This window comes from Lontra canadensis, unplaced genomic scaffold (assembly GCF_010015895.1).
Source record: "Lontra canadensis isolate GAN:19392208 unplaced genomic scaffold, GSC_riverotter_1.0 scaffold15, whole genome shotgun sequence".
Taxonomy (NCBI): Eukaryota; Metazoa; Chordata; class Mammalia; order Carnivora; family Mustelidae; genus Lontra; species Lontra canadensis.
Genome location: NW_022631009.1, coordinates 12,303,360 through 12,327,382, shown reverse-complemented (window position 1 = coordinate 12,327,382; position 24,023 = coordinate 12,303,360). Strand labels below are relative to the sequence as shown.

General features: G+C 41.2%; 1 pseudogene; it reads right to left on the bottom strand.

The window, feature by feature from the left end:
* Window positions 1-698: 698 nt before the first annotated feature.
* LOC116868260 lies at window positions 699-22,361 on the bottom strand (annotated as a pseudogene).
* Between the last annotated feature and the right edge of the window lie 1,662 nt (window positions 22,362-24,023).

Sequence of the window (24,023 nt, the reverse complement as noted above, 5' to 3'; positions counted from 1 at the left end):
CAATAATCCTTATCAAGCATATTAAATTAGTGTGCCTGGGTAGTTTGAATACAAACCATAAGCATTCCTTCTTTTTGCTATTTAAATGAAAATTTGACATTTAAATCACAGGCTTACCTTAGAAAAGACAGTGGGTTGGTTGCAGCCAAAATTATTTTAATCTTTTTGTGTGGTATAGGGAGCCAAATGACTAATAGAACCAAATATTTCTATATTTATATTTCTATATTTATTTCTATATTTCTTTATTTACTTTTTATTTATTTATTTTGCCTCACACTACTTTTTATTTGCAATATAATTCACTCAATTCTTCTAAACAATGACATAAAAGAGATTTCCTTGTGTATAAATAACTTACACACCTTCCATAAAGGAAACGCTCAAATATACTAGAATAGATCACCTGCTGCTATAGCATTCTCATAACCCACAGAGTTGAGGCAAAATCTATAAATACTCAAGGCCAATGTTAAAAACTCAAGTACTTCATATTTCCCAAACTATATCACTATATTTAAAGTGCCTATATATATTTTTAAGAACGATGATTATCAATAAATTCTCTATAAAAATAAGTGCGATGGTTTGGTCCATCTAACTTTACCACTATGAAATATGAACATTTAGCTTTTAATATGTGGTCAGGCTTGTTCTACCTTCTCTCAACACTGACACCAACGGAGAAGCAAAAGGAACTAGCGGAGTGCTAAGATGTGAGGGTCAACCCAGTGATTCCTGTCACAGTGCATTCTGGGAGGAGGTAACTGGATTTGGGTGACAGGGTTTATTCTGCCTTCCCTGGTTTGGATAACCAGATAGACTAGGAGGAGGGTAGTGATGCTGACAGCCATTCCCTGAACACATTTGTGGCTTCTTTCTGGGCAAAAGGTGCCCCCTTGGAGGAAGTGGGATTGTCACTTTGGAAATCTGGTACACTGGGCTTGGGGCTGCCGTCCCCCAGTTGGGTTTCCCTTCTACTTCCTTACTTGTTTCTTCCTCTGAAGAAGAGGATCCTGAATAAAAATCAGAAGCAATGCTGTCAAGGGCCCTGGTAGCTTTCACAGAGATGTCCTCCTTATTCTCATCCTCATTATCTTTTCTTTTTTCTTTCTTTTTTTCTTTTTGGGATTTTATTTATTTATTTGACAGAGAGAGAGAGATACAGAGACAGAGAGTGGGAGCAGCAGAGGGAGAGGAAGAAGCAGGCTCCCCGCTGAACAAGGAGCCTGATGCGGGACTTGATCCCTGGACTGTGGGATCATGACATGAGCCAAAGGCGGATGCTTAACCAACTGAGCCACCCAGGGGCCCCTCTCATCGTTATTCTCAAAGCCGGCACCAGCGAACGCATTGTTTTTCTCTCCGTCCCCACCTGGCAGCACACCTCCCAAGGCGCCGGGCACCGAGTGAGCTCCTTTGGCAAACCCAGGTCCATGGACCAGGTGCCCCTGTTCACACAGGCTTCCAGGACCTCAGGATCTGCTCTGGAACATCGACACGAATGCTTCTGTAGGCCTGTCCTTTTGATGGTTTTTCTGGGTACCACTGATTTTTCTGTTTTTCTGGAAGTATAAGAGTCAATTTCTCGGCAAATCTCTCAACTGCCTTTTTTTCCCCCCCAAAGTTACCGTTTTCTAACTTGCCTGGTGAGAAAGAAAACGGCAACAATTTCGTTCTTCACCTTTCCCTCCAGCTCGGGGACTCTGGGGGTGCTCGGGCTGCCGATGTGGCCGCCGCTGCCCAATCCTGGATGGGAACCCAGGTGTCGCCTACTGCGCAGTGAGCCTGGTCCCAGCCTATGACTCCCGCATCGTCTACATATTTCTCTTTAAATCATAAGATTTATCAAGTGGTAGGCTGGGAGTTATTTTGTTGTGTTATTTATAAGGTATTTCAAGGAGAGAACCAAAAGACATATTAGCATTTTACTGGAAATTACCTATCCACTTCCCTATTGCCTATCTATTTATATCCAATCTTATTCCAGAAAGGATTGAATGTGGCTTGCAAAATTACATAAAATACTTAGCATAAATAAAAGCAGAGGAAAGGGAAGAAACAAAGGACATAAAATGTAACTAGGAATGATGGTAAAATGTACATCATAAAAATCCACACGGTTGCTACAGCTGAGTGACAGATTTGGCCCCCAGCATTCCACCAAGTTCACCGGCAAGGGGAAGCCTGATCAATTCCTCAACCACAGGGTGTATAACACAGAACAGCAATTTATCAGGATGAATATGATTATTGTCCTAAGATCAAACAGGATGTGCTTACTAATGTTCTTATATTTTACCTCAGTATAGGCTGGTGATCTCAGTAGAGAGCAATTTAATAAAAGCAGTTCTGCAAGGGGGAAATAGCTGCTGGTGACTTGCCTCTCCTTATTTTACCTACTTGCTGTAATCAGCGTGACTAGGTAAGAATTACAGTACACACAGCATGCAGTTGCCGAGCAGTCCCTTATGAAGAATACCCCTGTGTCTTTCCAAATTATCATTTTAGTTTCCATGCAATGTATTTCTAAGAAAACACTGAAGCAAAAATAATAATAATAATAATAATAATGTATCTTTAACAATATCATTCAAGAAAAAACAACCAATGATCTAGACTTCTACTATAGGCTTTTTTGTTTACTGCTGAATAAAGAGAATTATGATTTTTACCATTTAAAAACTCAGAAATATTCTCTCTCATTTCTATTTGCATAAAGTCTGTGGAGTTCAGCACTGCATCAACCACATTATTACAAATCTCTGGTTATTTTAATTATTTATCACAAAGATGGGTAAAGATTATATCGTTTAGCAGAGTCATGATGACAAGCAAATAGCAGTGTTTTTAAAAAAGGAAAAGGCAGAATATTACTTTTTGACACACAAGTGTTTCACCTTATAAATACAAGGTTAAAAAGAAAATGGTTTTAAATCAACCATTGGGTGTAGGTGAGAATTTTAGATTCCAACTGAACAAGAATTACTTGCACAATGGCTGTATGCTAAGCAACTTACCAAAGGTGTTCACACAAATATCCCAAAGTAAGTGTCCTGGCAACAGCTCTGGGAAGTGGGAGCTATCATTCCGGTTTCACAGATAAAGCAGCTGGGGCAGTAATGCTATAGTCAGTAAACTTTTTCTGTAAAGGGACAGAGAGTGATTATTTTAGACATTGTGGAGCAGTAAGTCTGTCACAACCACTCAGCTCTGCGGCTGTCATGGGGAAAGTATAGACCATCCTTAAAGGAATGGGTGTGCCTCTGCTCCAGTGAGACCACAGCCACAAAAGAGATGGCAGATCCACTAAACAGATCCTTGAGCCATAATCTGCATACCTCTGGAGCTCAATATTTTTCCTAGTCCTTCATAGTTTCTTTAGTACCTAGACTCCCATTTTAAAACAAGGAGTTATTATTGATGGACAAATTTGGGCTAGTTGTTTTTAACCTAGCCAAAATAATATCCCAGCAAACTTGTTAGAAAAATGTTTTAAAACATTCAATCAATTATCTACTAATGGTTTTATGTGCATGCTGATTAATACACTCCAACAATGTCTTTGTTGACTTCACAGGTACCATCTTCTTTTTGTTACTGAGAAAAAGGATCGTCTAAAGTCAATGATTTATTTCTACATTAAAAAAATAGAAAAAGAAGAGCAAATCAAACCCAAATCACATATAAGGAAGGAGACTATAAAGATAAGAGTAGGGGTGCCTGGGTGGCTCAGTTGGTAAAGTGTCTTGACTTCAACTCAGGTCATAATCTCAGGGTCCTGGGATTGAGCCCAATAGGGGTGTGCTTCTCCCGCTTCCTCATCCCTGCTCATGCTCTCTCTCTTTCAAATAAATAAACAAAATCTTTAAAAGGGGGGAAAAAAGATAGGACTAGAAATCAATGAAATAGAAAACAGAAAAACCAATGCAGAATATCAGTAAAACCAAAATCTGATTGTAGAGATCCATAAAGTGGGTAAACCTCTGTTTTTTTGTTTTGTTTTGTTTTTAGATTTTATTTATTTATTTGAGAGAGAGAGTGAGAGAGAGAGCATGAAAGAGGGTAGGGTCAGAGGGAGACGCAGACTCCCTGTTGAGCAGGGAGCCTGATTTGGGACTTGATCCTGGGACTCCAGGATCATGACCTGAGCTGAAGGCAGCCACTTAACCAACTGAGCCACCCAGGCACCCCAGTGGTGTAGACCTCTAGAGGGCAAATCAGAGAGCTAGTATTTTTACCCTGGGATCACAAATGACACTGAGACTCAGAGCAGAGAATATATGTTCTTGTGGTTTTCTACCCATGAAGTGACAGGGTCTTAAACCCAAGTCTGCTGTGTCTAAGTTCCATTTGATTTTCTCTGTACCAGCAATGAACAGACTGCACTGTGGGCTGCGGGGTGCTTCGGACAGACATGTTTTCCCGTCTCTTTTCTCTCAACCTCAAATGAATGACCAAGCACTAGAAGTGGAATTGGAATACTTTTAGCACCTGAAGATAGACACACTACCACATTACCATTTGTCAGACAGTAACATGATCGTGTATTTCCAGAGTCACAGCATAGGACTGTACAGCAGAGAACTCATGTCAACACTAGGCACACGATGACCTGGGTGAGTAGTTCCCCACGGGCCGCTTTCACTACCATAGCTGCTGGTTGTTATGGCTCATTCATTCATTAAACAGACATTTACTGAGTGTCTGCTATGCGCTGAGCTCTGGGATAGACTCTGAGGATGCAAAGCTTAGGAGGGATCTTAGAGGTTAGTGGGGAAAATGAGCAAAAGGACAAATGATTGTAATAGATAATAGAGCAGAATGCCCTGGTAACTCTTAGGAGAGACTTCTAACTTAGAGAACAAATGAATATCGGGATTTGCCTCTATTCTTTTACCATTTGGGCTTTTCGCTCCTTGGCCACTAGGATTCCTCGGATTCCTGCTCCACAGAGCTAGTGCTACCCTGAAGGTCAAAGCAGGAATGGCCTTGTTTCTGGCTCCTTGATGGTAAGATTATGGTGGACTCTTGGAGGTGTTGGTCATTAGAGATCTCTTGGGTAAGTTAACCTATAAAGTAAACAAACCTGTGTCTGTGACAATTGACTTTCTTTTTAATGTCAAAGTTATTAGGCTAACAGTCCCCATCTGTGACAAAGCTGAGAAGAAACACAGGAAGGGAATGGGATGGAGAACCTCCTTCTGCCAGAGCTCCAAATCCCTCCAGCAGAGAAGCCATGAGTGTCTTGCTTATGATGAAATCCTTCTCCCACCCTTACCCTTCACCTGAACTAGTGCTGGATTGCACTTGACATCAAATGTATAAATGGATGAATGAACAATAGACGCATGAAAGTCCTAGCCAGGGAATGTGGCTGTTTCAGTGGATAGGAAAGAATGTTCTAAGCAGAGTGAACAGCATATGAAAAAATAAAATAAAATCAGGGAGAATATCAGAAGTTCCAGCAACTGAAAATAGACCAGACTAGCAAGAGTTGAGTATAAAGGGATTTATAAGATGTGAAAGCTAGAAATGTAATTCTGAGTCCAGTCCCTGCTTGGTTCAATCACTGGCATCATAACCTTGTTCAGTAAATTCTTACCCTGTCTCTAGACTGGGTAAACATTCACTAGCATATCATAATATCTAGTTAATAAAACATCAAACTACCTTTTCTTTATCAATTTGCATTTATCAGGGTATCAATAAACAATCTATCATTGTGAGTATAAGCACATGTAAGATTTAAAACACATACTGTATTTATAATTTTCCCCCATTTTGGTGACTTTATCTGAGTTTTCATGGTTAGGAAATTTGGAAAATCATTCTTTAATTTAAAAATACTGTTAATCAATCTGAAAATTAACATTTTCTTTCTTGTGCTTGCAGCAATAACTTCTGAGAACTTTATTTCAATTAGAAATGTCCAATTATAATAAATGTCTCTAATGAAGATGTAAAAGGACAAGAATAAAAGTGAAGAAATGGGAACATTGGAGAGATGGGTCCTAAAGGGCCACCATTACTCAGTTTCTTGTAATTGCCTTCAGAATTCTCTACCTCCCTTAGAAGGAGGAGCTCTGAATGATATATAATGTTGGTACTTTGGGAGTTTTTCCAGGTGGTTCACATAAATGGGAAAACAAGTGCATGTGAGGTCCAGCATATCCATCTGAATACTTCAGGATAACAATATTAATTTTGAAGTACACTAGGAGGGTGCCTGGGTGGCTCAGTGGGTTAAGCCTCTGCCTTTGGCTCAGTCATGATCTTGGGGTCCTAGGATCGAGCCCCGCAGCGGGCTCTCTGCTCCCCACCCTCTCTCTGCCTGCCTCTCTGCCTACTTGTGATCTCTCTCTCTCTTTCTGTCAAATAAATAATAAAATCTTTTAAAAAAATAAATAAAGTACACTAGGAAATAAAGGGCTTTTCCTTCCCTATTGTTCTTAGATCCCTATTATCTTGTTCAGATACACTTGTGAAAAATGTAGAAGAACATAAATTGTCAAGTGCCAGCATCTATTCATTTTAACCTATGAGCTCATATTTAAACTGTAAGAAATTTTTAAATGTGTCAGCCTTAATTCTTAATTACTAGGATGTTAATTATGCCAGCTCCGGGTTTGTGTGGCACACATGTGGGAATGTCTGCCATAAGAAGTGATTAAAATTCAAGGGTTCTGGCTAGACTTGCAATCACACAAGAGTAGCATAAGCACCATAGCCTATTTGAATGAAATCTATAGCACAATGTTTTCTTTCAGCAAAGCAGCATCTAGCAAAGGATGGAACAACACATGGAAATCGATGCCTGTGTAAGCTGACAGATTTAAGTCCAGATGCAGGGGAAATTCTGACAAACTTGTCCCTACTACTAATAATCAACTTTTGCTCAATTTTGCCCATAAGGAAGCCTAAGGCTTTTAGGAAACTCCACAGGAGTCTATGTAATAAATATATGTCTACTATTTGTCTATTGTCTATTAAGATTTTAGTTCCATGATGTAGTTTAATTCTCACATTTCTATGAGTTAGAGAGGTTGGTTTTAGCACCTCTGTTTTCCTGATATGGAAAGTGAGGATGACAAACTTGACCCATGACACAGCTAAGAAGAGGAACATCCAGGATTTGAATTGAAGTCTAACCCCAAAGCCTCTGCTTTTTCTTCTCTACCCACAAAGAGCCAATCCTACATGAGCCTTTTGAAACATGCAGAAAAGGACTTGGGACATGTAGCAACTTTATTCCTCATGCTTATACATCAGTACTTGTCTTTCCTTCAGAATAAAGGGGATGCTTCATTGTCATAGGGGAAAGTCTGGAATAACCTAGCCTGTAGAAAAGCTCATGTAAAGTACTCTGAGCAGAAGAGACCCAAAGTGTTTACTGTTCTGTTTATTAAGGTTTCACATTTAAATATTGTTCTATATACAAAAACCTGACATCTGTGGCTGCTGATATAATTACAGAGGCAGAGAACATCCTCTCACCCCCACCTTGAATGTGAAACATTTCTACAAGAAACTTTCTCCAAGAATACTGCTATTGCAATAAAAAAATTAACTATAATCCCCTCCCAGATTCCAATTATGGAAAATCTGCCTCAACAAAATTCTATTTAAAAAAGAAATAAGGGGGGGGCGCCTGGGTGGCTCAGTGGGTTAAGCTGCTGCCTTCGGCTCAGGTCATGATCTCAGGGTCCTGGGATCAAGCCCCGCATCAGGCTCTCTGCTCAGCGGGGAGCCTGCTTCCTCCTCTCTCTCTGCCTGCCCCTCTGCCTGCTTGTGATCTCTCTCTGTCAAATAAATAAATAAAATTGAAAAAAAAAAAAAAAAGAAAGAAGGGGACGCCTGGGTGGCTCAGTGGGTTAAGCCTCTGCCTTCAGCTCAGGTCATGATCTCAGGGTCCGGGGGTCAAGCCCTGCATCGGGCTCTCTGCTCAGCAGGGAGCCTGCTTCCCCCTCGCTCTCTCTCTCTCTCCGTGTGCTGCTCTGCCTACTTGTGATCTCTCTCTGTGTGTCAAATAAATAAATAAAATCTTTTAAAATAGATAAATTTATTTAAATAAATAAATAAAATCTTTTAAATAAATAAAATCTTTTAAATTTAAATAAAAATTAAAATAAAAAAAAAAGTAAGACACAAAACAAATGGGGTTGCCAGGGGGAGGCGGGTAGGGAGAAGGTGGTGGGGTTATGGGTATTGGGGAAGGTATGTGCTATGAAGTGTGTAAATTCACAGATTTACAGATTCACAGATCTGTACCCCTGGGGCTGATAATACATTATACGTTAATTAAAAAAAGAAAAAGAAATAAGGTACAGAATGAACCACAGATTTCCTCAGGGAAATTGGGGTAAGGACAGGACTTGTGATGAAATTCCTCCATGGATTTCCTTTTCTGCTGGTCTTCCTTAGGTATTCAAACAACATAAGAGCCAAGGACGCTCAGAGATGGCCACTGAAGGGATGTCTGCTTGATGAGAACAGGAGGAGAAGGGGAGAACCAGGCCTCCAAGACTCCTGTTGATAATGCGTCTGTCGGTAATTCTACCCAGCCACACCCCTAATTCTGCAATAGCTCTTCCTCCTTATGGCTCTTCCCGGATGCTTTACCTCCCACGCATTTGGAAACGATTTCAAAGTGAGAGCTATAAGTAAACAGAAGTACCACTGCCTGTCATACCTTAACTAGATGCAGCAGAGACGTTAGAAACATGGACTCCAGAGTCATTTTGGTTGGATTTGTATCATAGCTTTGCCATAGACTTGGGCATGTTGAATGCTTCGCTTCTCCGTATCTGTAACGGGTAATAGCAGTGTCACCTTCTCAGAGTCGTGGTGAGGATTAACGGTGGAACACCAGTGCCTGGAACAGAGTAGGTTTTCAGAAAATGTTAGCTATTTTAAATATTTTGAAGAAGTAGTTAGTTGAATTCTCCCCTTCCATACCCTTATGCAGTTGATCCTTAAAACAACATGGATTTGAACTGCATGGTTACACTTACACACAGATTTTTTTTTTTTTATGGTAGTTCTATATATGGATTTTCCTTATGGCTTTCTTACTAACATTTTCTTTTCTCTGGCTTACTTTAAGGTAAGAATACAGTATATAATACCTATGACATACAAAATATGTATTAACTGCCTGTTTATGTTATTAGCAAGGCTTCTGGTCAACAGTATACTGTTAGTAATTAAGTTTGGGGGGAGTCAAAAGTTTTGGATTTTTCCAGGGCAAGTGCACAGAGGTTGGTGCCCTTAACTCCCAAGTTGTTCAAGAGTCAACTCTACTTGTAAAAATTCCATTGGCAAGTTCAGTTTAATTGTGAAAAACAGGATCTTTGCTCCAACCTTCATCAGATTCTCATAAATTACTCAGAGAAAAATATCCCATCTGTCCATAAACAATATTTCAAACATCACTGATCACTAACTTCCCTCCACTTGAAGCTTTTCCGTGCTCCTGCACTTTATATTACATGTTTGTACTGAGTTGAAATTGGAGCATTCACACTTTGCCATGTTTATTTTCTTCAGCTTTTAATGTGAGTAATAAATATTTTCATTTATTTTTTAATTCAGTCTTGGTGACAACCCACCCAATGGCATGCTAATCTTTTCACGTGTTTTTCCCCCCAATGTAAACATATGGTCATTAAAACCAACAACTGTTGTTTTGCTTTCTTTTAAATCCTATAAACAATTAGATTTACAGATGGAAACCCACTAGTGTCAGTTTTCTGGGGACTTTCTAGATTTAAGCACTGAACAGAGAACTCCTTTGATCCTGGACAAACCAGGACACTTGACTCATATTGGACAAACATATTGCAGTTGTCTTTAAAATATCCCAAACCATGGGGCGCCCAGGTGGCTGAGTCAGTTAAGTGTCTGACTCTTGATTTCAGCTCAGGTCGTGAGCTCAGGGTCCTGGGATTGAGGCCCATGTCAAGCTTCATGATCAGTAGGGAGTCTGCTTGAGGATTTTCTCCCTCTCCTTCAGCCCCTCCCCCATACACTCATGCATGCGCGCGCGGTCCCTCTCTCTCTCAAATAAAAATAAAGAAACTTATTAAAAAATTATCCAAAATCATTTAGTAACAAAGCATAGTGTAAGTAGCACTGGACTTGGGACTCAGAATTGCTGGTTTCAAGAAAGTATGGGATTTGTATTTTTTTTTTTTTAAGATTTTATTATTTATTTGACAGACAGAGATCACAAGTAGGCAGAGAGGCAGGCAGAGAGAGAGGGAGAAGCAGGCTCCCCGCTGAGCAGAGAGCCCAAAGTGGGGCTCAATCCCAGGACCATGGAATCATGACATGAGCCGAAGGCAGAGGCTTTAACCCACTGAGCCACCCAGGTGCCCCGAAAGTACGGGTTTCACCTTCCACTCTCTCTGTGACTTCAGCAAGTCAGTCCCAACATTCAAGGTTCTCATTAATAAAACGAAATTGGACTATTGGTCTTTGTTACACTAGGACTGTTGTCAACGCTATCCTCATAATGGTCATGCACACAGAGTCTTGATGAAGAGTTGCACATGTTTTCTCATCTGATTTTAAAATTTAGTACAGAAGTTGCTAAATGGTATGAGGTAGCCTGTCTGTCTGTGGTGGTTACTAAAATTTAGAAGTTAAAGTGAGGTATTATACATGAAGTTTTAGTTCTTTTGTGTAGATATTTCATGTCTAAACATATCCATAAACAACTCCATTTTATGTCTAATCAATAATAAAAATTCACATCTCTTCTAGTATTCCAATATTTTCTGCTGTGGGAGTTTCCAAACCCTCCCTTTAACTTTTGTAGTTCAAATGTCTTCTTAGTTCAAAAAGAATTCATAAGAAAAGAAGATTTTAAGTGCTTCTTTCATCAGTGAGCATTTTCATGTATAGTTCTACAGATACTGTTTTTCTGGAATAACCCATTTCTTCATAACTACACAATATGCTTTTATACACCCAGCTTCAGAAAATAGACTTCTGCTCATCCCTTTACAAGCTTTCTGACCTTGAGCCAGTTGTATGGTCTCGTGGTGCCTATATCTTTGCATTTGTAGAACCCAAATAATAATAGCACCTACCACATTGGATTCTTATTGTTGTTGTTTTAAAGATTTATTATTTATTTGATTGTTTGTTTATTTATTTATTTATTTATTTGAGAGAGAGAGAGAAAGTAGGGCGTGGGGGGAGGGCCAGAGGGAGAGGGAGAATCTTAAGCAGACTCTGCACTGAGGGCAACCATGTTTATTTTCTCAAGGAGCATTACAAATGCTTTGGGGGAAGAGATCCTGGGTCATGGGTCAAGCAAGGCTATCCTAGAGAACATTGTGTTTATTCTCTGCCTTTAATTTAGGAAAGGGACCTGACCTTTCTATGCATTCATTTCCTTATAAGCTTTGCCTATGATCTGCTGTTGAAAACCTTAATCCCAAATCATTTCCAGATTTCAGATATGTTTAGTCTTTAATAACTTCTCTTTGCAGATAGGACATCAGAACTTTTAACATTTCAGGCACATACCAGGGTCAACAAAAACAGCTTCTGTCTCCATCTCAGTGCCTTCTATTTTGAATATTTGTGTTAATAATGTGCTTCTTTGGTGCTCTAAACCAAAAGATTGTTTTTATCCTAACCTTTTCATACGTTGTCTTCAAAGAAATGTTGCCAAAACATCACTATTTTCTCCATTAGAAAACTGAAGAGTTGTTTTCCGTGTAATTCAGTAAAAATGTAGGTATATATATTTTTTAAGATTTTATTTGTTTATTTGAGAGAGAGAGAAAATGACAGAGCAAGCATGAGAGCAGGGAAGGTCAGAAGGAGAAGGAGACTCCCCACTGAGGGGGAAGCCTGATGTGGGACTTGATCCTGGCACTCCAGGATTATGACCTGAGCTGAAGGCAGTCGCTTAAGCAACTGAGCCACCCAGATGCCCAAATGGGGGTATAATTGAGGATATCTCAACCAGCTACACTGTGGTCAGGTGAGATCATGGTGACCATTTAACACAACACCCTCCACACACACACCTTCAAGTCCTGTCCCCCTGTCCCTGCTCTCCCACCCTGTCTTTAGTCCCTCCCAAATTCTGCAGTGTGAGTCACCTTTCACCCACAGGGGAGATGATTAGTAATGTACTGCTGGGTACAATCATTAAAAGTGCAATTTTTATTTGCACTACACGTGCTGAAACGAAGCCCATCATATCTCACTTGGCTTTATTAGTTGCCAAACTTCTCCTTTAACACTCTCAACAACATGGTACCTACTACTCAGTGTTCTTCATTGGAGAAACAAAAGTGTCTTAAAGAAGGTAATGAGATCTTTTCACTTTCTCCTACCTTGTGTACTTAATCATTAAGAGCAGATGGGGATGGCATCTAAGGAGTGAGCAATGGCTTCAGGGAAGCGTGCATGGCATTTGCCAAGCTTGGAGCCCATTCCCAGAGCCACTGAGATGTACCATTAGCCACAGTGACCCATGATTCAGCTGAGTCCCACCACGACCCAGGCTATCTTCCTGATCTTCATGGTCCAGTTCCCATACCTGCAGAAGCATCATCCCAGAATCAGAAGATCATGGAGTTATACAGGCCTAGAGTTGGGTCCTCCAAACAAAAGTGACTCAGGCTGTCAATTTTCACCTGTTTAAATTTCCCATTGGTGCGCTTCAGGGATTCAAGTTCAGCAGTGTACCCTGGGTTTTGTCTTATGGACGGTTCATGTTCTTCCTCACGTTCATTTCCACAGTTCTCTGCCACATTCCAGACTGTTTTATCTTGTTTGATTCTCCTACTTAATGAAGTTTTTCTTTTACTCTCTTACTAACATGGAGAACCATTTCTTTATTTTCTTTAAGTTCTTTGCATTCTGGAGGTTAGAATTCCTATCCCATTAATGCACCCTCTCTTAAGTAACAAGCGTAATCAGTTACCGAGTTCTGATTCGTCTTCATGGGTTTTTATCACATCTTCTCTCTTCCTTTTTTAATCCCTCTGGCACAGTCCTAACAAAAACAATAAAAACCCCAGTTTACAGAAGGACTATTCTGGGTCAGGCACTTGGCCTACATTTTCTCTAAATCCTTGCCATTACCATGTAGTGAAGGGAGTTACTGTCTCTATGTGTCTCTTCTCTATTTCACTCATTATGATCTGATATAAACATATTTGCTTTATTTATATGTCTATTGGTTGCCTCAACCAACTGGAATATAAGCTCTATGATGACAGGGATATTTGCTTTGTTCATTGCTACATCGCCAGTACCTAGAACTGGTACCAGGGAGACAAGAAGCCATCATTTTAATTTAGAACATTGCACAGTGTCTGACATTTATGTATCACCCAATAAATATTTGTTGAATTAATTAACAAATCAAGAATGACATACAAGACTCCTTTTCTAGTTCTGTCTGCTTATATTCTATTTTTGACTTTTCAGTATAAATTGGCCCCTTCTGCATTTACTTACTTACTTACTTATCGAAAGAGAGAGAAAATAGGGAGGTGCAGAGGGAAGGGAGAGAGAGAGAATCTTAAGTAGGCTCCACGCACAGTGTAGAGCCTGATTCGGGGCTTGATCTCACAACCCTGAGATCATGACCTGAGCCAAAATCAAGGTTTGGATGCTTACACAACTAAGCCACCCATGCACCTCAAGGTCTATGTATTAGAGCTTCTGCAATAGTGGCAGCTGGTTAAGTGGTCTCTGCAGGGTTTTTGTCTTTGCATCTTATGTTAGAGCTTAAAGTCCAGTCATTAGGCAGCCATTCCCAGGGAGGGAAGATGGGAATAAAGTAGGGGAAAGCAAGAAAAAGTTGGAACCCATGAATATGATCTAGAATCCACAAGGAAAGACTGAAACCTGTGTCATTTCCTATTGCATTTGACCTTGATGGTGTAGGTATCTGCAGAAAACAGGGCCTTTCTTCATGGAGTTAAATACACACACGTGGCCCAGGATTCAGAGATACTGAAGAAGGATCCAGAGGAAGCTGGAGTGCGTGCAGGCCTGACAGCTCCCTCACGTGAATGATTCAGTCATGTAAGTTACAAAGTGGCCCTCCGTGTTGCCGACAAGGCTGTCCCTTATGGCCCACCCCATCTAGAAACATACAGAAAAGGGAATTCTAAGAAATGTAGTTCAGTCTAGCAACACTGATATATTACAAAGCTGCTTCTCATCTCTTCCAATTAATTGCTCATGATAGTTTTGAATGGCATTTCCTATTTTGCCAGTGGTTAACAACCCACCCTAATAAAGACTAGAAGCTTTTCTTGTTCTTTTTTTTTTAAAGATTTTATTTATTTCTTTGACAGACAGAGATCACAAGTAGGCAGAGAGGCAGGCAGAGAGAGTGGGAAGCAGGCTCCCTGCTGAGCAGAGTGCCCAATGCTGGGCTAGATCCCAGGACCCTGGGATCATGACCTGAGGTCATGACCTGAGCTGAAGGCAGAGGCTTTAACCCACTGAGCCACCCAGGCGCCCCTTTTCTTGTTCTTTTATAAAGATCATAAGGCATTCCTGAATTCCTATGTCTTGCCTCTTCTATGCCACTTAAAATTTAATTGGACACTCATTAAATTAACTTATCTACTGGTTAGAATTGCATTTGTCTACAAATAACATTAAACCAAAACAAACAAATAAAAAATAATGCCTTAAACAAAATAAAAAAGTATTTCTTTTTCACATAAAAGACATAGGAATTCTAGAACTGGTTTGTGTATGAACATTGGAAACTCAGTCTTTCTCTATCAATAAGATAAGGTGTAGCATCTTTTTTTTTTAATCTTTTTTTTTTATCTTTTTTTAAGATTTTGTTTATTTATTTGACAGAGAGAGATCACAAGCAGGCAGAGAGGCAGGCAGAGAGAGGGGGAAGCAGGCTCCCCACTGAGCAGAGAGCCCGATGCACACCTTGATCCCAGGACCCTGAGATCATGACCTGAGCCAAAGGCACAGGCTTAACCCACGGAGCCAACCAGGAGCCCTCCCTTCCCAAATTCTTAAAGGTTTCCTGGAAATCCTGAAGGATAACTTACACTTGCATCTCAGAGCTTCAAGAGGAACTGAAAATTATAGCCCAGAGCTGTGTACATTGCTCAGGGAGAAATTAATATTTGGAAGGAAATAGCAACATCTGCCACAATTTCTAAGAAATGCTCCCCCCACAAGTCATACTTACCTAGATGAGATATTGCTTCCTTCCCTAGGAATGAGAAGAGTATTGAATATGAGGTGGGCTTTAAAACAGTTAATTTTGTGGCAGGAGACTTTATTCAGCTTTGTCCACAAACGCTTTTGAAGCTCTGCACTTACAATATGGGTCTTACAGAGAAAGTTCTGCAAACTCTTAAGCTGAAGCAGTGGAGATAATACAGAAACCCCAATTTTGCCATCAAAGACATGAAATGTGAATTACTGTAAAAGGTGTGCAGAGTGTTAGGAGACCTCGTGGGACACTGGGTACACGTCAGAGGGCCGTGATCATCAGAGGAGCGGGAGGCTGATGCAGACAGGAGTGTGGGTGGGGCCCAGGCTGCACTTTGACATCTCCATGAAACCAACATGGTTTAAACCAGCTGGTGGAGACTGCAAGGGTCAATCAGAGGGGTTCATTTCTTTACTGGAGGGCCTTTTCTCAGTTGCGGGGTGGAGGGGGCCCTGAGAAGAAAAACTTGATAAGGATCCAGAGGTCCTGCAGAAGTGGAGGAAGCAATGCAGAATTTACTCTGGACACAGAATTAATGTCTGTTTTATATCATAGCACGTGAGCCGGAGCTACCCACAATCCCTTGCAGGTATCACTTTAAAGTAGTTCTTCATTCACCTGATTGTACTATTGTCCAAACACTTTCCTGTCTTCATCATTAAGAGTGTTATTCCAGGCAAACAAACTATCTTTGTTTGTACTGCCTTCCCCCTTAGCATTAAAAAAAAGAAGTTGGTTTGTCAAAATTTGCTTGTCATTAGCCATGTTGATTTTATCTAAGAAATATGACCACGCTCTAATGAGATTAATATCTTACAAATACAGTGGCATTTATGCGTCCCAGTGAATGCCAATTACTTCAAAGAGTCATGGAGGGAGAAAGCACAGTTATGGATGCTGCTATAGTTGACCACACTTTGGGAGCCCCCGTTCTAGAATTCAACAGACAGTGTGGCATTTCGGGGGTGAGGGGGCACTCTCAGGTATGCTTCTTGTTTTCCATCCTGCTTGGGTCAAGGAGACCCAAGGAATGGGTCTGTTCAAATGGGAGGTGGTACAGAGGCCCAGAACATATGGTTAAGAGCACGGGCTCCAAGGACAGAGTGCCCAAGTTCAAATCCTAGCCTTGCTCCACATGAGCTGGGCCACGCCAGGTGAGTTTCTTAAAAGTGGGGATACTAAAAATAGTTCTACACCAAAGGGTCTGGGGCAGACCTGAGGCTGCAGGTCAGGTTCAAGTTATTTTACCTGTGAGGATAAAGTTCCTGGGAACAACCAGAAGAGGAGTGTGGTTCTGCTGAACAAAGAAGTATGAACATTAAACTTCTATTTTTTCCTCAACCAAATATTCTTAATCAATTAAGTTAAATATCAACAACCAAGTACCTGCTTAAAAAAAAAATAAAACAAAAATGGAGAACTTCTTGTAATTAATGTCTTAAAGCATTTAAAAATAACAGATTCTCAATAATATAAAGAAAGAGCAAAACAAGGTGTTTCTAAATTAGCATTCCTGATTGGAAGACAAATTGAAAATTGTTGAGAAACAAAAGGGCAGTCTCTAGTTCCTCATTTAGCTTGCCTCTAGGAGTGTGGAGTCTGAGCTCTAGGCTCTGGAATGGTTTTACGGCCTCCCCTCAGTTATCTAGGTACCTGGAGTTGGGGTCAGCCTGACAAGTCAAATTTAGTTTGAGGGAACAAATTATAAAAGTAGAACCAGTTACTGGTTAGTTTTAAAGACCTTCAATTGCTTAATTACAGTCTTTACTGAATTTATCGAATCTATTTTTATTCCTCATTAAGAACTGAGTGGTTATCACCACACACAGAAACAGGACCGCCATCTGTGTAGTTAGAAGGCCCTAGCACAGATGGATCCACTGGGCTCCATGACTCAGAGAACAGGACAGCAGACCAATCCAGCATGCCAGCCAGCACTGAGTGGGTCTTGCCGTGAAACTGTTCATATGCTCTAGAAATCTTCATGTGCATTTGGGGTTTGCATGAATATTTAAGTTCAGACGTGTGGATGACTATGGAAACAATAGTTTTAGCCAAAAGTGTGTTTCTTTTTACTCCGATAGACCCAGATTTGAAGAAGTCACAGGGGTCCTTGATTGTGTGTTTGAGTGCTTTGCAACTCATAGCCACCGGTAGAATATTCTATTTCTTGGCCATGGCTGTTTCCTTCATTCATCTTCAAAAGGATACATTTGTTTTCAGGCAGTGTATCCCTATTTATGCAACATGCATTCTCTGGTTGTGAGCCTGTACAAGCAGTACCTGAAAGTAATTGGTACAATGAGCTTGAATCAGATGGAGAGGAAACCTTTATTAATGCACAAAACAGAATTCTTTCAAATTGAGATGAAAGACTATTTTCAGAGTACACATTTGTAATGGATTTCAACTATCACTCTTCCTCTTTTCCTATTATTTGCTTCTCCCCCACCCCATTTCAAAATGTTAATCTGATGCTTCGAGAAAGTTTCCTTTAAAAACATTTTAAGATGCTTTTAGTAACTCACTGTAAGCAGTTCAAAGGGAAATCTCTAGGACTCCTGTAAGTTTCAGGAGATGTGAAGAACACCATTATGTCTGGCACGATATTATATTTTGACCATCAGAACACCAGCAGGAATGTCAGTAGGAGGTAGCAGACATATATGAGTGTTATATGGGTGTATAAAAAGATAAACATAGTTTTCCAAAATTAGTTTTGCTGGACTTGGGCATGAAATACACACACACACACACACACACACACACACACACACACACATACACACGGGGCAGGGATCAGGGAGAAGAGGGAATTCCATGGTCAAATACATTGGGGAAATGCTATATACTCTATCTCTTCATAGAGACATCCAATACACTTATTATCTTAAACGGTATGAAATGCTCTGTAGAGAAGAAGTCTGTTTAACCTAGAATTTGTCTACATGTTTGAATCACAGAATCCTTCTCATTTGGTATTAGAAGGACTTGAGTTTTCGGAAAACACTTTGGGAACCATTCTCTTAATAATCACCAGTTAAGGCCCGTATTAATGATTAGCCAAGGTATTCATTTTTAAATTCATTTTCATTTAAACAATTCATTAAGCAATTAAACTCATTTTCATTTTAAACAATTCTCCTGGAAATATTTTTCCTGTGAGCTAAATATTTTATCTCTACAACAGTCATTTGTGTTGTTTGAATCTCTGTACATTTAGAACACTGGAGTATTGAAGTTTTTTCTGCAGAAGCCAGGAAGTAAGGCCTTATTTAAATCAAGAGATAATTTCTTTTCAAACCTGCGTACAGTTTGGCAATGGTCGTGGCCTCCTCTACTCCCAGCTAATAATTACAGTAGTTTCCACATGCCTCCCATGTGCCCCTTGGGGAGTGAAATAATATTTCCCAGGAAGCAGACAGGTAGGTAAGATCAGCCCCGGTCCATGAAGAAGAAAATGGAGGGTGTCAGATGCTGAGGAACTTCACTAGGAAGAGCAAGGAGAAAGCCCAAAGCCAGGTCCTTTCGGCTTCATCTGTCCCCTCCAGAGCACTCAGCCTCCCTCCACTGTGAGCTTACCTGCCTGCCTGTGAGCTGCTCCCTTAAACTAAACACCGCCGCCTGAGCACACCTCTGTCGTCACCATGGTCACACCACTGGTGGATTCATTCCCTTCTTTACCAGTCTGTGGAGTCTGCCATGTTGCCTCTTAGTGACAGGGTCTCTCATCTCAAAACACCCAGAATTTACCACAGGACCTTGGCAAATTACAAATATAATAATATAATAACAAATATAATAATAGTTAACACTGAGTAGGCAGTTACTTTGTGTCAGGACTTGATTTAGAGGCTTTAAATATATTAACTCATTTTCTCAAGCACTGTTAGGATCTTTGTGTTATAGATGAGAAGCCTGAGGCTCAGAGAGGGGAAGCAATGTGTCCAAGGCAACACAGCTGATAAATGGAAGGGGCGCAGGTCTGAGCACAGGAGGGACAGACGAACTCCCTGATGAATAGTAAATGAATAAAAAACAAACTATAGCATCTTTTGAATTCTTTTTCTGGGCTAGGCACCATTCTAAAGACTTTATATGAATTATGGCTTTTATTCCTTACAATTCTGTGTTTCTTTGAGAAGGTGGGTAATTCATAGACCCCTATTTTTTTTTTTTTTTACAGAGAAGGAAATTGAGCAGAGAGAGCTTAAATAACTTATTCAAAGCCACAAAGCCTAGTAAGTGATAAGACAGGAATTAGAACTGACTCCAGAGCCAAGGTTTTATGAATGAATAATTAAGTTTTTAAACACCGCACTAATTACAACATAAGTCAATAGAGAATCACACACCTAAAATTTTTCATTTTTAAGAAGCAATAAAAAGTGTTGTCAGTGGCCTCCATTATGAAATTCTCCAAAATGACGCCTGGCTTTCCCCAAGCGAGAGAGTGTTTTAGCCCAGCATTCCTTCTTGTAGCTTGTGTGTTTACAACAAAATTAATTAAGATTCTGATTGGGACTCTCTTGGGAGAAGGATTTGAAATCTTTGAAACCGATTATTGAAAAAGAAAGCAAATCGTCAGGAGGATAGCCTCTAGATATTTCCAAAATTCATCTGCATAAACATGCCTGTACTATTCTATATACTTTATGCTCCCCCTCTAAAATAAATATTCCTCAGCTCTAAGCTGCCCTAAAGGAGCAGGAACCAGTTAAATGAGGAGAGAAAACAACAAGCATCATAAGAAAAACTTTGTATTTTCATATACAACTGTGGGAGGGCAGTTGCAGGCTGCCTGACAGCTGTGTAATGTTCAGCAAAAATTTGCCTCTCTGGGTTTATGAAGTATAACAAAACAGGCATCATAAGATGTGAAAATGATGAGACCAGTCCTGAAATCACCGTGTCAACATTTAGAAAGTGCAGCAGGAGGGAAGTAAAAATGATAAAATTATGGGTGACAGAAGGTGCCAGCTCGCTGTGCACAAACAGCCTTTTCCAGCGGGAAACAGTCATCGTCAGTGGGCTGGAGGGGGACAGGAGGTGGTGACCAGGGGCAGGTGCCCAGGGCAGGTGGATGAAAGGAGTCCTCTACTACTTTGGCAACTGCTGAAGAAAGCAGGACGGTCACATTCTCTTTCTACATCACCTGGTTCTTAGGTGACATCAGATCTGGCTACTTCGGTCCAGTCCCAATGATGACAGAGCTGCTCCCACAGTGTCCTGAGCCCTCCTGCGAGGTGATAATGATTCTTGTTTGTGAGCATTTCTTCTGCATTTCTGAACATACTTTATCTGTCCTCTTACTGATTTTTGTTGTTATTTATTTATTTATTTATTTGGCTTAACCAATCTTTATTGTCTCATGGTTCTGGTGGCCGCAAGGATGAAATCAAGGTGTTGGCGGCAAGGTGTTGGCGGGTTGGTTTCTTCTGGTTTGTTTTTTTCCTTTATGGAAACCTTAAAGAGCTCCGTGAGTAGGTACCATCACCAACTTTGCTGTACACATAAGTAAACCAGATCATGGAGAAATTAATTGTCCAAGGTAAAACAGGTCAAAAGTAAGAGACTAGAATTCAAAGTGAGACTGTCTCTCCTGAGATTCTGTCTTCTTAACATGCAATGCCGGAGTTCAGCCAACAGCAAGCAGCCTGCTGGCCAGACAGGCTCCCCTGCCTGTTACTTCAGTGGCCCATGAGCTAAGAAGAGTTCTTGCATTTTTAAATGGCTGGATTAAAAAAAAAAAATCTAAAGAAGAATAGTACTGTTGAAAATCACAAGCGACTCAAATGTCATTGTTTGTCACCGAAGTTAGTTGGAACACAGGCTCAGTGTTCATTTCTCCAACATCTATACCCGCCTCTGTTAAAATGGCAGAGCTGAGCAGTTACAGCAGGCATGGTGTGGACTGCAAAGCCAAAAATATTTCTTCTCTGGCCCAGTACAGAAAAGGAAAAAGTCTCCCACTCAAAAACAGAACAAACAACAACAAACCTTTGAAGAAGGTTCCCGGTGCCCGGTCTATGCAATGCTGAGCACGGGCTGAGAAGGATTCTCCAGCTTTGTTATTCCCAAGGGATGATCGGCCCCACGGCTGTCCTGGTTGGCCTTCCGGTCCACCTACCCGCCAACTGTTCATGCTCAGATCGTTGCCATGTGTATGAACTTGACGACACAGTGCCAAGTTTCTGACCTACCGCCAACAGGCTAGCTTATTGTATCTCACAATGGGCGGATGGAAATACAACCCTAGCCCACCAGCAACATGGGTTGAGGGCTTTCTACTAAATGGAACTAGACACAAAATCAAGTGTCCAGAGTACAGTTATTGTGACTTTAAAAAATACTGGGGGAGGGGGGGCTGGATGGCTCAGTGGGTTAAAGCCTCTGCCTTCGGCTCAGGTCATGATCCCAAGGTCCTGGGATCGAGCCCCTCATTGCATCGGGCTCTCTGCTCAGCAGGGAGCCTGCTTCCTCCTCTCTCTCTGCCTGTTTCTCTGCCTACTTGTGATCTCTGTCTGTCAAATAAATAAATAAAATCTTTAAAAAAAAAATACTGGGGCCAGTGTTCAGATGAGTGGGGAAAGAAACATTTATGATCTCTTTTTAAGCAGAATCAGACCTAGAAATATAAAGAAAAGACTGGTGGTTGCCAGAGAGCAGGGGTGTGGGGAGATGGGTGAAATGGGTGAAGCGGAGTGGGAGGTACAGGCTTCTGGTTCTGGGGTGAGCAAGTTCCAGGGATGGAAGGTCCCGCACGGGGAATAGAGTCGATGGTACTGTCATAGCTGCACGGTGACAGGGGACAGATTTGCTTGTGCTGAGCCCAGCATAACCTGCAGAATTGCCGAATTACTGTGTTGTATGCCTGAAACGCAAGTGGCATTGTGTGTCGACTGTACACAAATAAAAAAAATAAAATCATAAAATAAAATAAAGCCTTTTTTAAACTAGAATGTTCCCATCAAAGAATAGGTTAAACGGTTGTCCATCGCTCAGCCGCCTTCACTGGGGCTCCGCGGTTGTCACCTGAGCCCAGGAGAACGCCGCCGGCGCTGGCTCCGGCCGAAGATAGCTCCGTGCAGAAAGCAGCAGCCGGAGAGGAAGTAGCAAAGGTCATCGGGAAAGTAGTGCTTCAGCCTCCCTGATCGCTGGATTTCAAATATTTTAATAAATAAAACCCACGTTTAATCTAAACATGAGTTGGATAAAAATTTCACCTGAATACTTCATGCTTGGCTTTTCTCTCTCAGGAATCGCTATGGCAACAGCCAGGAGAGGGGTTTGGCATTTCCCTCACCACAGTTACGGGAGTCACCGATAAAGGAGAGGAACGTACAACAGAATCATAAAATATGCATCATTAGACCAGCAGAGCTCTGGTCGACTTTCTCTGGCATTAATATGCATTCCTTAAGAACAAAAAACAGGAAGGTAGATAACATTATTATCTCCAAGAAGGCCATCTCACCCTCTCTCTTCTCCAGGGGACTTATCTGCGTATGTATAGTGGGTTTAAAGGTCCCCGAGAGCCCGATTCTGTGACATCATGTGGGTTTTTCTGCTCTGCTCCCTTATGCAGCTCTCCGCTTCCGCAGACGCTATAAGCCAATGGCATTAAGTCTATGATGCAGAAGAGCTTTGGGCCTTTTCCACCCTGGAGGGAAACCAACACAGGAGAGCCAAACAGAGCAGCGTGTCTGCTGCCAGAAGCAGGCAATGCAGTGTTAGAGATGGGCTGAAATCCCAGAGGCACAACCAGAGGGTTCCACTTCCCCGGCTGGGTTCAGAAGGCAGCTTTGTTCAACTTCAGGGAGGAAGCTGAACTTCGTCCATTTTGGCGCCTTTGAGGTGACGGGGGTAAGGGAGATGCAATAGCAGGACTCTGAGCCTCCTGAACTTGAAACATCTCTCGGTTCTCACGTAGCCTAGAATACTTAGCCTAGTATACTCTCAAAATCAGACTTTTAAAACTAGAACATGTCAGTTATTTCCACACCTTTAATTTTTCTTAATTTCATTTATTATTTTTTTATTTATTTGAGAGAGAGAGCAGGAGGGAGAGGGAGAGAGAATCCGAAGCAGACTCCCCACTGAGCGTGGAGCCCAACTCAGGGCTTGATCCCACCACCTCGAGATCATGATCTGAGCCAAAACTGGGAGTCAGAGGCTTAACTGACTGAGCCGCCCAGGTGTCCCCCCAAAACCCTTATTTTATTGACCAGGAAATTGAGGCTCAGAGAGCTGAAGCAAATTGCTGAAGGTCATCCAGCTGATTTATGGGATACTCAAATCCTTTAAGGACACTCAAGGCTTTCATTTCCACAGCACAAACCACCCTGCCTCCTTGTTCTTCCAAGCACAGACTGATTCTTTTTAAAAATGGCGCTGGATGACTACACTGTACACTGAGCTCTGGGTTGCCAAAAGCTCATGTTCCTTGTTGAAACATGTTGTAAAAAACATGTGTCTAGAATGAGGAAAAAATATTCTCATGGCTTGTTGTGCCCCGGAGAGGTGGTGAACACTTGCCATCATCTAACCGACATAAACAAGAAGACTTTAAAGTTGCTGCAGGCAGCATCTCCCTTGAAAGGAGGACAATCAATCAGCAGAAAGTGTTTTGATCTCTGAAGTACGCTCAGCCCTTCGGTAAGCCAATTCAACCAGGATTTATCAGGGACAGGTATAATATTGTAGAAGCTGCACTAGTACTCCGTTACACATACCCAACAGAGCCGGGAGAATGCTGCTATCTTGGCAAGGTCTGGCATTTCGTCAA